Raw genomic sequence first — 10,207 nt, 5'->3', positions numbered from 1 at the left:
TGGTGGGTATACTTTTTCTTTTTCTTGCTTTTGAAAGCCCATTCATTATATGAAGTATAGGTTTTTCAAAACTGATTTTAAAGTAAACTTATTATTAAATATACACCATTTTGCCTTTCTGTCTAACTCCAATTTATAGAATTGAGACATCGAACAGTTCATGTCTCAGAAAAAGCAAAATTCAATTTTTATTTGGCCATGGACCTCATGTGGGCTTTGAAGTCTGAAGATCTAGGCTTACCCACCATCTCCCCACCCTCCAACAGCAGACCCTGGTGCATAAAGCCAGGAAACTCATTTCCCAAGTGCAGACTCCCAGCTTCTGGTTGTAATTGAAGGCTAGTACATTTTGAGAACAGAATGGTACTGTTTCTGGTACAGGCGAATAATTTGTAACAATTAAGAAGTATGAAGTTATTGAAAGCAAGCTTTGCTACAAATTTTATTCCCCAAATGAATACAATACAGGTATGAATCTTGATTTCAGATAAAGAAGAGAATATAAAGCTATTATTAAATACAAAGTCAACCAACCTGGAAAATGCCAGAAAATAGAAGGAATGCAAATAGAAGCCCAGGGGCAGAGGGAGGGAAGTGCTCAAAGAAGGTGGGGATGTGTGGGGAGGGCAAGGGGCAGAGGAGGGGGACAGTCCTGAGGAGCTTTGCCAAGTTGAGGCAGGCTCCAGGCTGGCCCTGGCCTATGCTGAGGGAAAAGGACGGAGCCTTCTTCCCCCCTAGGAGTTCTGACCTTGAACCTCTAGAGGCTCTATTGAAGCCCCCTCAGTATCCCTCTACCACCACCATCAGAAGGAGTCACCTGGTTTCCCTTTATGAAGCAAGACAGGAAGAATGACTCCTCACTTCTTGGAACACTCCAGACCACAGGAGAGTTGGCAGAGGCTGGGAAAGTTAACAGTTTTGGTCAATGGGAAAGGGGCAGGGGAGAGGGGGCAACCCCGACACCATGGGTCTCCGTATTAGGCAGAATTCTGGCAAAATTCATGGAAAGGCTTTGGAGGCCAGCTGTAGTCAAAACATCAACTGAGGGTGCTTCACATTCTACTTGTAAATGAAGATTACAAGAAGGAGGATTTTTTTTTTATTTGCTATTTTATTCTGTGTTGTTTTATTTCAGTTAGCTGTTGAACGTTTCCTATTGTTTCTTTTTAATATTTTTTTACTTGTTCTAATTAGTTATACATGACAGTAGAATGCATTTTGACACATTGTACACAAATGGAGCATAACTTCTCATTCCTCTGGCTGAGAAGGGGGATTTCTATCTCTAAAAAATAATAAAGTTTTTAGGATTTGCTCTTAAACTACTTTAAGGGTCCCTTGAATTAACAACAAATATGATCACAAGATCTTCCCCAGTCATTAGGAAAAAGCTTCTTTCCCTTTTTCCTTCATAGATGCCTGAAATTCCTTTAGTCAAAGTAAAAAAAAAAAAAAAAATCATTAGAGATAAAAATTTAACAGCAAATACCCCTAAAGGAATGGTACAATCTGAGGACACTTGTTGACGGAAAAAAGGTGATTAGCTGAGCTAATTCAGGGAGAAATACTGGTCCCAGATTCCTCCCCGTTTTACCAGAAAAGGGCTAAGGAGGAGGGTGTGCCATTGAAGAAGCACCTGGAAAATGAAGCCACAGACTAGCAGGTTCTCCCAAGGGTTGGCCTTGTTATCTTGGGTTGGGGTGAAGAAGGGAGAACAGTACACTTTCAAGCTGGGTGTCAAGATACTTTGTCTCACTGGGCTGTTGGCCATAGATAATCTTGAGTGTGCTTTTGTGTACATTTTGGTACTTTCTTTTTCAGTGCATTACTGAGCATCCTATACCATTATTATTGCTATTATTTATTTTATTTTTATTGCGTGGGCACCGAAGATTGAATCCCAGAGGTGTTTTACCACTGAGATATATCCCAGTCCTTTCTATTGTTTCATTTTAAGACAGAATCTCACTTTAAGTCTGAGGTTGACCTGGAACTTGGAGTCCTCCTGCCTCAACCTTTTAGTTGATGGGATTATAGGTGTGCACCACCATGACTGGCTTGCACCATTGTTTGAGAGAGATATATACACAGGACAGTCGTCATCACAGTAGGTGAGATGCAAGTGGAGGGACAGGGCATGAGGAGCCGAGCTATGTGTTCTACCACGGGCTCTGCCACCAGGAAGCTCGACGACCTGCAGCCAGTTACTCTGAGACTTCATGCATAAAAGTAGTGGCTTTTACTTAGGCTTTTCTTTTTTCCAAATTGGGACACTTTCTTTGGGTGTGGAGGAGGGACCCAGAATGCTACCCACTCATTTCCCCATCCTTCCATGCCTGCATGGTGCCTCCTAGGAACACTGGGACAACTGAAGCTGCACCTGCTCAGGTATTGACAACTGTTGCCTGCAGTTCTTCCGGCAGGAGCTTTGATTGGAGGCTATGAATGACAGGGTTGGGGGATGTGGCAGTTCTGCTGTGGGGTATCACCCAGATCCCATGCATGGGCCAGAGGCTGTGGGGCCTTGGATCCCAAAGCTGGATAATTTCTTTCTGAGCTGCAGAAGTTTCCAGAATATACAGAATATACAGATGCTCTAGGAATCTTTATTAAAAATTCTTTGATGAGGACTAGGTTTCATTTATTTATAATTTGTTTATGATTTCCTGACTTCCGGTTCAGCCTCTCCTTGCTAGCCTAGGCTGCCTCTGGTCCTCCTCCAGACAATTAGTACTGCCTCTGGGGTTCCTGCTATGCACTGCTGACTTATAGGGTCAGAATAAACACACCTCCATCATCATCTGGGTGCAGGTATAGGAGAGAAGCCCTGCTGACCCTTAAGCATTGGAGTCGAATGAGAGAAGACTGTTTTTGAGCAAAATGATTCCTGAAAAGAGATGTTAAGGGAATCAGAACAGGGAAAACTCAAAACAAGGCCACCTACCTGAGTGTGGCTTCATCTAGACAGTAGGCATGGTGAAGACCTGGACCAGGTATCACACCTCTCTCAGAAGACAGGCAGCATCAGCCAATGGGAAGGACTGGCGACCAAGTCCCAGGGGCCAGCACCAGTTCTGCCCTCAACTTGTCAACCTGGGCCCTATGATAGGGTAGAGCCTCATGCCTAGGGTCTCCTTATCCCTTACTATCATGATTCTCTCCATCAACATTTCTCAGAAGATAAATGTCCCCAGAAAGGTCACAAAGCCAGGAGGCCTGTTTTTCTTCATTCTCTGTGTACACTTTAATGTCCCTAGATCCTTCTGGAATTTTCTATGTCAATGGCTGAAAATCATCAGAGCAGTATCCAATTATACGAAACTGTAATCGTAACTAGCACTTGCGTGGAAGTAATTTGGTATGAGCCCTGCTTAAGTGCTTTGTGTGTGTGTGAAGTAGGTACTGTCATCATTCCCATTTTAAAAACAAGGAAACTGAGGCACAGAACAGTTAAGTTGCTTAAGGTCACACAGTCACAAGTGGTAGAACTCAACTTTTAACTAGAGAGTGCGACTCTGGATCACATTTGTTAAGCCGCTACATGTCACCAGCTCTCTGTTATAAAACAAATAACAATAGCACAGCCTCACTAACATATGTGGGAATTTCTTGGACAAGCTGAACAAGAAGAGTTGGAGCCCTTAGGAAAGAGTCAAGTCAGCAAGGAGTGGGGGGTGTGGTGTCAGGGTATCTTAGAGTGTGTGTACTAAGGGGCCTTGTGGAGGATGTCACAGCTACTGTATGCATCTGCCACTGTGTCTATTTCTCACTAAAAATCAACAGCTACAAAAACCATGATCATTTGCAACCTAAAAAAAAAGAAAAAAAAAAAGAAAAGAAAAAGAAAAAGCCAGCAGCTATAGGAATCTGGAAATAATATCCCCTAACTCAAGGGACTAATGCATTGGTTTAAAAGGGGTTGACTTTAAAGCTGGTATGTGAGTTTACTGGGGCCATTGGCAGGGATGCTAACAATTTATGGAATGCATTTTTTTTTGGAAAGGATTAGGGGAAAAAACATGTTATGTCTTACAAACCGGAGTTACGAGTAGAGCTCTCAGGGGTGAGCATTGACCATCACACGTTCAGTGTGCACTGTTTTCAAGGGAATCGGTTTGCCTTCTTTCTTCTTTTCTTTTTCTGATCTTACCCTAAGGATCAAATTCAGGCTGTACCGGAAGTGCCCAAATCATTTCCATCTGCCGCCCAGGCCGACCCAGGAGGCCTGGCCTTGAGGAGCAGCTCCCAGCGAGAGCTGTTTGTAAAGGCACCAAGTTAGAACCATGTCACTTGTTTCTGTTCAGCCTGATCCCGGGTCCCATTAGCATGATTTCACTGGTTCTATTCTGTCACCTCTTTTAGAAATGAGCTGCTTTGCATTGTAACCATAGATTAAAAGAAGGAAAAAGAAGTCCTTCTCTCCTATTGCCCTTGTCTCCTTCCTAGTGCATAAATAATGTAAAACTTACGACTAATAGGTGTCATGGTTTGAATGGAAGGTGTCCCCCCAAATCTCACGCGTGACAGTGCAAGAAGGTTCAGAGGAGGAATGATTGGGTCAGGAGAGTCTTCACCTAATCAGTGAATTAATCCCTGATGAGATTAACTGAGGGATAACTGTAGGCAGGTGGGGTGTGGCTGGAGGAAGTGGTCACTGCAAGTGTGGCTCTGGGGTATATAGTTTGTATCTGGAGCATAGAGTCAGTCTCTCTCTCTCTCTCGCTCTCTCTCTCTCTCTTTCTCTCTCTCTCCGTGAGCCCCTTCCCCGAGGAATGGAGCCTGCTGTCTGTGGATTGAGACCTCTGAAACCATGAACCCCTCAATAAACCTTTCCTTCTCTCAGTCGTTCTGGCCGAGTCCTTTCATCACAGCGGTGAAAAGCTGACTAAAACAATGGGTAAACCGAGGCACAGAGGTTGGCTGTGCCTTGGCTCTGCTAGTTTGCTGTGTAACAAGAAGAGGGGCACAGATCTCTCTGCCTAGAACAAAAGCCCAGGTAGCTAATGGGATATTAAATCAAAGAACCCCAGGCCTTTGTATTATTATTTTAAAATTCTTTGGTGGCCACTTCTGGGAAAGCTGCTTGGAGCCCTCCTGCCAGATGTGCACTGCTCCCCAAGACACAGGGAGCTGTTTGGTTCCATACTTGCCTCACCTCCACGTTGATCAGACATGATGGACAGAACACATCTGGCAGAAAGGATTCCCAGCTGCTCCTGAAGGCAGCAAAAAAGGTTTCCAGGGTGGAAGCTGGGATCATGGGATCACAAGCGCGGGGCCCTCCTCATCCGTGGGTTCTGCACCTGCAGGTTCAACCAACCTTAGGTCGAAAATAGTTCAGGAAATAAAATCGAGTCTGTACTGAACATGTTGAATTTTTTTCTCGACATTCCCTGAACAAAGGGTAGCACCAACTTACATAGCATTCCCTTTGAAGTAGGCATCATAAGTAATCTAGAGATGATTTAAAGTATATGGGAAAAAGTTTGTAGGTTTATGCAAATACTACTCCATGTCATGTAAGGGATTTGAGCATCCCTAGATTTTGGTATCTGCAGGGGGCCCTCTGAGGATGCATGGGTTTACCAAGACATGAGTGTCTAAACTGAAACGAGCTGGGAGATTTGACTTACAGCCCAAGCAGTGAGCACAGCTGACCTGGGCAGCACCCTGGCCTCTGCTGGGTGGCGTCTCATGGGACTTGCTTGTTCTGCCACAGTGGTTCTGTCCCCGGAAGGACCTTAGAGATCTCTGCATCTAATCCACTAGGACTTCCCACAGGCCACGGTGAGTGAGACCTTCTGGTGTCCCCGAGGCAGCCATATCCCTTGCCCCACTGAGGCGGTCAGGAAATACTGGCGATGGTTGCCAGTTATTTAGCCAATGAGGAAATGGAGGCACAGAGATGTCAGAAGCCTAGTGAGGGACAGAGCTGAGACTTAAGGTCAGGCAGGCTGGGCTAGGGGTCAGGGCTCCCGGCCACCAAGGTCAAGTGTCATGAGCAACACTGGTGCAGTTGCCACTCTCGTGTGTGACCTGTCACCTGGGTGCTCTGGCTTGCTGGGGTGGCTTCTCTGAGCTTCTCCCTGGAGTTCAGGCCTAGGAGCAATCCTGGGGCATTACCATTGGCCACCGCAAGCTTTGCAGCCAGTCAGATGTTGCGCTGACCTCACGGTGTGCTTGGGCTTACTCACAGGGGTGTTATCAACCGTCCAGTGTGAGGATCCCCACTTTTTCATTGCCAGAAATTCCTTGCACCGCCTCACCCCCTTTTCACTGCCTCCTGGGTCCCCTTTGCTCCAAAAGATTTTCCTAACAACATCTATTTGCTGATTAGTTGATCCAAATTTCCATATCTAAAAATGTATTCCAAGATATATACCATGGCTGATCAGAGATATTGAGCAGCGAGGGAGGCCGCGCAGAATTCTAGCCCAAAGCAAACAAAACTGTACATTTCAAGGAGCCCACCCAGACTTACCAGACAGGGCCCGGGCTTCAATGTGACTTTTAAAAATACTGAAAGTAGTTTGAGGACTCCTAAAGATTTAGAAATCCTACAGACTTAATCCTGTCCCTGAAAGTCTAAAGATTCCAGAAAAATCCCCTATAAAATATAAATGCCCTTTATTATATAGCTTTATGTTATCCTAAATACCCTTTTCAATATCTTAATCTTGTTCTACCTTAAAGTCTGGTATTTACATGGGAATCTCTAAAATTTAAGGAAATCCAATTGCACTAAAACATTTCTCTGCACATGTGGCACCCAGGTGCATAATAAACATAGACATAGTTATTTTTTTGCATTTATGCACTTTACTATATCATACATAGATGGGATAGAATTTCTCATTTTTCTGAGTGTACATGTTGCAGAATCCTATTGTCATGTAGTCACATATATACATACAGTAATAATGTCTGTTTCATTCTACTATCTTTCCTATCCCCACATCCCCTCCTCTCCCCTCCCATCACTTCCCTCTACCTAATCTAAGGTAATGCTATTCTTCCCTAGTGCTGCCTGCCTTACTGTGAATTAGCATCCGCATATTAAGTCTTTGGTTTTGTGGGATTGACTTATTTAGCTTAGCATAATATTCTCTAACCCCAACCATTTACTGGCAAAGGCTATAATTTTACTCTTCTTTAAAGCTGAGTAATATTCCATTGAGTATATATACCACATTTTCTTTATGCATTCATCTATTGAGGAACACTTAGGTTGGTTCCATAGTCTAGCTATTGTGAATTGAGCTGCTATAAACATTGATGTGGCTACATCACTATAGTATGCTGATTTTAAGTCCTTTGAATATAAGGAGTGGGATAGCTGGGTCAAGTGGTACTTCCATTCCCTATTTTCTGAGGAATCTCCATACTGCTTTCCATAGTGGTTGCACCAATTTGCAGTCCCACCAGCAATGTATGAGTGTGCCTTTCACCATATCCTCACCAACACTTATTGTTGCCTGTATTCTTGATGATTGCCATTCTGCCAGGAGCAAGATGAAATCTTAGAGCATTATTGATTTGCATTTCTCTAACTGCTAGAGATGTTGAACACTTTGTCATATATTTGTTGATCAATTGTATTTCTTCTTCTGTGAAGTGTCTGTTCAGTTCCTCAGCCCATTTATTGATTGGGTTGTTATTTTGGTGTTAGGTTTTTTGAGTTCTTTATATATCCTAGAAATCAATGCTTTATAGGAGGTGTATGTGGTAAAGATTTTCTCCCAATCTGTAGGCTCTCTCTTATATTATTGATTGTTTCTTTTGCTGAGAAGAAACTTTTTAATTTGAATCCATCCCATTTATTGATTCTTGATTTTACTTCTTGTGTGTTTGTCTCTGTTGCCTCTATTCTGTACCGCTGGTCTACAAATCTATTTTGGTGCCAATACCATGCCATTTTTTGTTACTATAGCTCTGTAGCATAGTTGAAGGTCTGGTATTGCGATTCCTCCTGCTTCACTTTTTTTTTGCTAAGGATTGCTTTAGCTATTCTAGGTCTCTTATTTTTCCAAATAAATTTCATGACTGCCTTTTCTATTTCTATGAAAAATGTCATTGGGATTTTAATAGGAATCGCATTAAATCTGTATAAAGCTTTTGGTAGTATGGCCATTTTGACAATGTTAATTCTGCTTATCCAGGAACATGGGAGATCTTTTCCACCTTCTGAGGTTTTCTTCAATTTCTTTCTTTAGTGTTCTGTAGTTTTCATTGTAGAGGTCTTTCACCTCTTTTGTTAGATTAATTCCCAGGTATTTTATTTAGAATTTCAAGGATGATGTTGAATAGAAGTGGTGAAAAGAGGACATGCTTGTCTTATTCCAGTTTTTAGCAGGAATGCTTTCAAATTTTCTCCATTTAGAATGATGTTGATCTTGGGTTTCGCATATGTAGCCTATACAATGTTGAGGTGTGTTCCTACATCCCTAGTTTTTCTAGTGTTTTTTAAAAATATTTTTTTCCAGTTGTAGGTGGACATAATACCTTTATTTTATTTATGTGGTGCTGAGGATCCAACCCAGGGCCTCACACATGTGAGGTGAGTGCTCTACCACTGAGCCCCAGCCCAGCCCTTTTCCAGTGTTTTAAACATGAAGGTGTGCTGTGTTTTGTCAAATGCTTTTTCTTCACCTATTGAGATGGTCATATGATTCTTTTTTTTAAGTCTGTTAATATGACGAATTACGTTTATTAATTTTCATATGTTGAACCAACCCTGCATCCCTGGGATGAATCCCAGTTGATCATGGTGCACTGTCTTTTTAATATGTTTTTGTATGCAATTTTCCAGAATTTCATTGAGAATTTTTGCATCTATGTTCATCAGGGATATTGGTCTGAAGTTTTCTTTCTTTGATGTGTCTTTTAGACATCGTTGTTTTAAAAATAGTAGCATGTCGTTTCTTTCCTGGTTATTCAAATCTCTATCTACCTATCTCATAGTTTCAACCATTTCTCTCTCTTTCTGTCTTTCTTTCCTTGCTCTTAGGTATGTAGTTCAATAAATGCTTAGTATATAAGTACTATATTAATCCAGGTTTTTCCAAGAAACAGAATCAATATAATAGGATATATATTAGAGAGAGAGAGAGAGAGAGAGAGAGAGAGAGAGAGAGAGAGGTTTTATTTTAAGAAATGGTTCAGTGTAATGTGGGGCTGATAAATCTAAAATATGTAGGCAGGCAGACTGAAAGGATGAAAGTTCCAGTAAGAGTTGATGCTGCAGGCAGGAGGAGAGGAGGATAGGCTATCATCAATGTACAGGGAAGATCCATGGAGAAGGAGATCGAGAGGGAGGGAGGAGAGACGGGAAAGGGGAGGAAATGAAGAATCAATTGAACAAAATTGCATTGCATGCATATGTAAATACACCACAGAGAATTTCCCCTGTATGTGTACATGGGAAGCACCAATCAGAAACAAATAGTGAGTGAGTGAAAGGAAGATCAGCAGAGGAAGGAGAAGAGGGGGAGGGAGAAAGAGGGAAAGCAGAGGGAGGGGAGGGGACGGAAACAGAGCAAAACAAATCCATGCATTTTCTCAAAATGAACCCAACTTCTAAATATAACTAGAATGTACCAATTAAAAATAAGAGTTGATGTTGCAAACATGAATCTGAGAGAAACCTGAAGACAGAAATGCCTTCCTCTTTCGGTGGAAGGTCTTCAACTTGCCTACTCCCACTATGGAGGGCAATCTACTTTTCTCAAAGTTTCCCTGTATAAACATTTATCACGTGTAGAAAATACCTTCGCAGCTGCATCTAGATTAGCGTTTGACCAAACAACTGAACACAACAGCCTAACCAAGTTGACACAAAATTAACCATCACATGATAAATATTGTATTAAACGTCTGAGTTGATAATCAAGTGGAGAAATGAAGGTAGGAAGAAATGACTTGGGTGGACATCACATCAGAAGCCCATGGACAGTCTGAGTTGGATCTTGCAGGCCCAGAAGAGGCTCCCTCGGAGGAAAGGCACCCTGACAGTGGGGAAGGGAAAGGGCGTGCCGAGGGGATAGCTGTGGAGACTTGGTGTGCCCAGTGGTGGGGGTCTGGGTGTGAGGGTGGAGCAGCTAGAGGGGCTGGCAGGGGCAGAGCCTTAGATGGAGGATCTGTGGCTCCTTCTGTCAGGTCCGGTGTCTAGGCTGGCCACAGAGAAGGCAGTGGAGACATCTTGGAACTC

This window comes from Callospermophilus lateralis, chromosome 1 (assembly GCF_048772815.1).
Source record: "Callospermophilus lateralis isolate mCalLat2 chromosome 1, mCalLat2.hap1, whole genome shotgun sequence".
NCBI classification, from domain to species: Eukaryota; Metazoa; Chordata; class Mammalia; order Rodentia; family Sciuridae; genus Callospermophilus; species Callospermophilus lateralis.
This window is presented reverse-complemented; position numbering follows the sequence as displayed.